This window comes from Trachymyrmex septentrionalis, unplaced genomic scaffold (genome assembly GCF_001594115.1).
Source record: "Trachymyrmex septentrionalis isolate Tsep2-gDNA-1 unplaced genomic scaffold, Tsep1.0 scaffold196, whole genome shotgun sequence".
Classification (NCBI taxonomy): Eukaryota; Metazoa; Arthropoda; class Insecta; order Hymenoptera; family Formicidae; genus Trachymyrmex; species Trachymyrmex septentrionalis.
Window position 1 is genome coordinate 1,331,761 of NW_017305135.1, and position 6,813 is coordinate 1,338,573.

The following is a 6,813-nucleotide window of genomic DNA, read 5'->3' on the forward strand; positions in this document are numbered from 1 at the left end:
AATCAAGGGAGAGTGATGCGAGATGTAGAAAATTGGAGCGTTAATGTTCTCTTTTCTGATTGGATCCGCCATTTTTAGCTTAATTTACGCCCAAATGGATGCATCCAGAATATGGTGAAAAAGATAACATGAGTTGCGTCCGGGGCCACTTTCACTAAGCTCCGATTAACTTAACGGGCTTAGTAACTTTGCAGGTTTCCAACTGAAACTGATGTCGGAGAAAAAAATGTGAACTAAAGAATTAAACATATTTCACTAATTATAATTAATTGTAATTTTACATATTATATTGAACACAAAAATAAGTTATTAACAAACAGCTACCAGAGAGAAATCTGGCTATATAAGTATTACAAATCTATATTTATAACTTCTCTCTTTGCATTTTTTCTCCGACATCAGCTTCCGTTGGAATCCTGCAAAGTTATTAAGGACCGGTTGTTTCATCTTTTAGTAAATTTTACCTATTGGATAAGTAGCAAGATTACCCAATCATGCGTGGATTACCAGATTTACCTCATAGATAAAATTCTTTTTTCTAATTGGTCCATCAAACGCTTCAAACGCTTCAAAGCATTTGTAGCGAGACTTCGACCGCAGCCTTACGTATACCAGCCTCCGGTATACCAGCGCGATGTTCGTCGCGCATGACACGTGATATCCAATGAGTGTACATGTGTTTTAATTCTAAAGGTATATTCTGATTGGATATTGCGTGTCGTGCACGACGAATATCACGCTAGTGTGCCGGAGTCAATAAACAGAGATTCATAGGCGGAGATTCAGAGAGAGATGTTTGCAAATTGCACACACCATGTTATCTCTTCCATCATGATCCAGAAGCACAACCGCTCACTGAAGACATCGATGAAATACTATTAAAGATCGTCAACCCTGGGCAAATTTTCAGCGGTATAAAAAAGGTCCGAAGATAATTGAAGAACGCTGACGTTATCGATTTCGTAATTGATATAAATTTGCTATTATTAACAAAAATATTTGATTCATACATTATTAAATTCATGATTTTTTATTACATAAATGTTCCATAAATAAATATGCATACTTGTAAAGCTATAATATCCTATATATTGCAGAAAAATTACAATTATTTCTCTGCAGTTATCATTTCTGTTAATAATCAAACTTTGATGATAACATTGAAATAACAATTTTCAAAGAAAAATCGAGTATTATTGAGTTCTAAATGCATAAATACGTCTACTAAACTAATAAATCATAAAATTAGTTAGAATATTATCAGTTTTTTAACTCTTAATCGCTTCAATATTCACAAGAACGCGAACTCCCGTAAGGATGGCGGATTTTAATAGTATCTCGTCGAAAGGTAAATTTTCACGAATTGCTCAAACCAGTTGTTTTAGCGATATGATATTCGTCAATTTTGACCACGTAATCGTTTTTGTCATTGAAATAGCCGGTTTGAATAGCTCGTAAAAATTTACCTTAAGACTGTGTTCTTTACTCTCACAACGCTTTAAACGTCGTTTCATCATTGTTGTTTATTAAATATTAAACAAGGACAATTGATGCTCACAAGCGCTGTAAGCGACAAAGCGAGCGCAGCCTAAAGCCTATTTTACAATGTATTCTTTGTTTCCTGCCTCTTGCTTTTTCCATCTTTGCAATCGTTTTATCGACAATTGTACGTTATATGTTTCCTGTTTCTTTCGAAGTTCGTATCGTCAGTACGAAATAAAATTCTGCTTTCTGATTGGTTGCAGAACGTCATACGACGCACGTCAGATCCAGTGTGAATCCAGCAAATGAATGTCGAATGACAGATGTCGTACCTATTAGTGTGAATCCTGTATTTCAAGTATGGGTTCATTTGGAGCGACCTCGAGCAGCTCCCGAGAGACAAAACGAACAATACTATGGTATAAAGACGAGAAATTTGTTCGCATGCTCCAAATTAATCCAGAGAGCACTTGGGTCGCAGGTAAGATGGCGGTTGGGGCAGTTGGATTCATGTGCCCGAATGTTCAGTAACACAAGATTTAGGACAAATGAGCATGTCACCTAACTTAATCCGTAAGACTCGAGCAGGTCGGACTAAAGCTCTATATTAATAAAGTAGCGCATTTCTTTGATCTGAACAGAAATGCCAACAACTTTCCTATTATATAGCCTTTGGCTATTTCGACCGCCATCTTGGACCTAATTGTCTGTAATTCAATAAGCGCTTAGTATTATTGGTACATAGTATGGTTATTACGTCCAATATGAACGTAATATAAACGTCCTTTTGCGCTACTTTATTAAAGCTTTAGGTCGGACATGTGCCTCGTTTTGTTTCGGGTATTTCGATTATTATTTATTATTTACTATTATCTCGATTATTATTTATTATTTACTATTATATATTATATATTGTTATTATATATTAATATTTATTATTATTTACTGAAAAAATTATTTTTCACAATATTATTGATATTGTTAAGAAATAATTTTACAAGTTAATGTTAATTTTAAGTTTATAGGTTGTTTAATAATGCAGACTGAAGTCTATCAGGAAGTAATCTTTCGATCATTAATTGATCTGTATTCTTATGTTTTATGTATTTGCGGTTGTTTCGAGGTTTGATGCTTGATGTTCGTTTGAATATATATTTTGTCGTGTGTATATACAATACGATCATCTTAATCCAGATAATATAGGATATATTCTGATTTCTACAGTAAAACCTGTATAAATCACTAAAATAATTTCAACAGATACAATATTTATACAATTATTTAACTACGTAATAAAAATATTATTAAAGTACTATGAGGGTAATTCTCAAGAATTCTATTCTTTTTCATCATCGATTTTGATGAAATTAGGCTACGTTTTTATACAAAATGAATGAATCAGAAAAACTTGTTTTTTTGATACAGTACGTTTTCAAACATTACGCATACATGCGTAACATGCTCTAACCGTACTATCTTCTCAGGTGAGGCAAATGGAGCGTGCTCTTAATTGATCCATGTAATATGCTCTAACACGACACCAACATCTAGTCGCCATATTAGTTCCGGTGCCGTGAACGTATTGGAGTGCGTTGGACATATTGGAGCGTGCGATCTGAACCTCTGACAAGATAACAGACAAATTGAATATTTCTGATTTATTTATGTCTATATAATTTGAGAATCGTTTTGGAGAAATTTGGAAAAAGCATTTAAATATTTGGATAATAGTATTTTTCTTATTATTAATTTTATCATGCGTCAAGTTAGTAGACAGCGATTTTATTTAATGTATTTTATGAATAGAATTAATCAGCGTTGGGTTTGATACACATTCTGAAAGTTTGATACGTATGATACGTACAATTGCGTATCATACGTAGAATACATATCAAACTTGTATGATACCTTTTTTTAATATTATATAATTTGTTTAATATAACTAATTTGTTAATTTTATTAACTAAAAAACAATGTTTTTAGGCTTTTGAAGTTTTGAAGTATTATATATTGCTGATTGGAAATAACTCCAAAGCTTTCCAGTTTTATTAAAAATGTAGTTTGCAAATAAAAAACGGAAAAGAACTAATATTGAAAATATAAGTGCAGTATATACATAAATTTGGTATTTAATAATATTAGTAATTAATTGTAATTTTTGCTCTTACCGGGTCAATTTAATTTGAAAGTACATCCCAATCAGCGAAGAAATGTTTCAGAAATGTTTTTAAACGTTTTTTTTATTGCAAAAAAAGTTTAAAAATCATTTAAAAAACATTTAATTAATGGAATAGATCCTTTTTTATTAATTAAAAAGATGTTTTTTACATTTAAAAAACATTTTTTAAGGTTTAGGAAACATTTATTTAATGTTTAAAAAAACATTTCTTTAACGTTAAAAAAACGTTTTTCAATGTAAAATTATTTCAACAAAATTAGAAAAAATAATGTAGAATTATTTTTTTAATTAATTTTTTTTATTAACAGTGCCTAAACCTTAGAGTGCCTTAGGCAACTAATTTTATTAATTTCCAATTATTTTAATCTTTTTTACTTACCGCGGCCGCGCGCGCGGGTTTTGAACCTGGGATCCGCACTTAGTGTGTGCAGTTGAATAGTGTCTTTTTCTAAATCTCTGCCCTCTCTGTTTATGGACTGTTCATAAGGTTCAAGGGCTACCAAAGTGAAAGTTGTGAAACGCGAAACATGGAACGATATTCACCGTCCGTTCTTATTTCAAAACCATCTTAAATAATGTCTTAAAATGCTAATAGGATTGACTTATGACATCTTAAGATTGTACTTAAAACAATCTTAAATGTAAGAATCGACTATGTAAGAATATCGACCTGTTTCGCATCGTGAAGTTGATATTGAATTTGTTCTTGCATAAGGAAAGATTCCTCCTTATTTATTCCTTCCATCATGGCAGAAATCGAGCAAGATCTGCCATTTTCATATACAGCCTTGCCACGAAATGAATTTGCTTCTCGTAAAAAGAAAACGTCCAGAAGTCCTATAAGAATTGGCATATGTAAATCGAATAGGCTAGATTCCCAAGCTTTTTCGGCTATTATATTTTTTGACTATTTTATAACTTTCTTATATATATTTTGAAATGTGGAACTAATCGATAATATTTTAGCAATAAAACTTTATTGATTGTTTCCAGTTTTTACACCAGTGTATATATATATATACATACATATATATATACATGTGTGTATAAGCATATATGACGTTAATATATACTTGTATGTATGCAAAATTTCTTATAAGAAACCTGGTCGATTTAAATGAAAATGACAAATCTTGCTCAGTTTCTGCTATCAAGTTTTATTATCAGCAGACTACTCGATTTTTGCTCGCAATCTGCTATCAGATTCTGTCAGCAGGTTCTGTTCGATTTTTACTGCCAGTCAGTTTGCATAGAATGTTAACAAGTTCTGTCGGCAGAACAGGAGCAAAATGCGACTTCAGTTGTGGTCTGATAAAATCTTTTCAATCAAATTTGCTACCAATCTGTCGACATCCTGCAAACATTTTGCTATCTAGGTATATATGTGAATAGAATTATATATGTAGAACTTAGCATAGAAAATTAATCTATATATTTATTTTTATAAATAAAATATACATGTGTACAAAAATATATTAGAAACATTTAATATTCGAAGCAACGCTTGTATAAAATTACAATTGCATTCCAAGAATGCAAGTATCAACATCACCAGCATTCATGTTCATTTTAATTTTGCGCTGATCTCTAAAATACATATCTACTATAAAAATTGTTATAGTTATAAAGAATCAATTTTTAAATATTTAAGACATTAACCAATAAAATTCAATTGATTATGAAGATATTATCAGTTTAATCACAGTACCGCAACTCTTTATCGGCATTTTTTATTTTGATGTTGGCCAAACTGAAGTGCGAGAAATGAGTAAGTTACCTAGCATTGCCATGATTATCACTTAAACTTCCTTCTCTTTTCATTCTTTTATTCGCTTTCTCAAAACTTTTCATAAAACTCACTGGATTTATTCGCGTCAAAGATTTTAAGGGGGACATATTTTGGTCATGTTGTTTTTCTTCTAGATGGAGGCGCTAAAAAGATATAAAAGTTACCTTCATTTCTTTAAACGAAATTATATATTTTTTTTTACATAATGTGATTCCTCTAATTATTCTGCATATAAAAGTATACATTAAGGTAGAGTTATCAAAAAACCAATAGTTTACGAGATATTTTATATTTTATTCTGCACATATCTGGCATATATAAACTAAAGGGCCATAGGAGTCGGCACTATAACTAAATTGCGCAAAATTTAACAATTGATTATATAATACAGTACATTTTGGCTCCGTTTTTTAGCAATTTTCCGCACTGACATCAGCTATCAACAGACTGGCAGCAAACTATAATTACAAAGAATTGCGAGTATGTTGTAGAAAAAAACTTCGTTCACATAATTCAATTGCTACCAGCGATGCAGTGAGACGTAGCCATCCTCAATATCCTAGTGTGTCACAAAGTTACATAACTGAGTGGTTGTAAGACAGTAAGTCTCCAGCTAAAGTAATTTAGTAATGGGAATTAACTCATTGCAATGTATTGAAAAGGATGAAAGCAAAAATCGAGAACAATTTTTAAAAAGAAAAAATGCTCATCGCATAACTGTCGTAATCGTAACAAAAGAGAAACCATTGTCAATATTGTCGAAATCAGTGATCACAAGTTAAAAATTAAAAGATTAATGTTGTTAAGAATTAAAATTAACTGTCGCGAATATTCTAGTCTGGATAGTACAAGTCGGTCAATTGTTAAATTTTATTAAATTTTGCGCAATCTAGTTATAGTTCCTATGGCTCTTTAGCTCATATTTTTTTACTACTCATTGTTAAGGCTCCTGAGTAGTCGTCGCGGCCATATTGGAATCGTGACTTCAAAAGCGAGGAATGACACGTTAATTTATGTTGCATGCTATTTGTAAATAAATACAATTTAGATAAATCTAAATGACGAGATCGCTTTAAAACATTTGTAAAAAATCGACGAGAACTGTCCTTTCCTCCTTTGACAATCATTAAATGATTGTAAAAGCCCGTAAAGTGAGTCTCTTTCCGGGCAGGAAACACACGGTCTGATAGTTGTTGAAACGAGTGAAATATACACTTTTACCATGTCCAGATCCATTCTTGAAATGCCAACGTTTCGTAAACTTTGTAGTCCACTTTATTAGGGTGAAGAGCAGCCTGATACTGTCCCTCCGGGCCGTTCCTTTTTATACGCTACTTATTGGAGTGGTGGGGGGGGGGGGGAG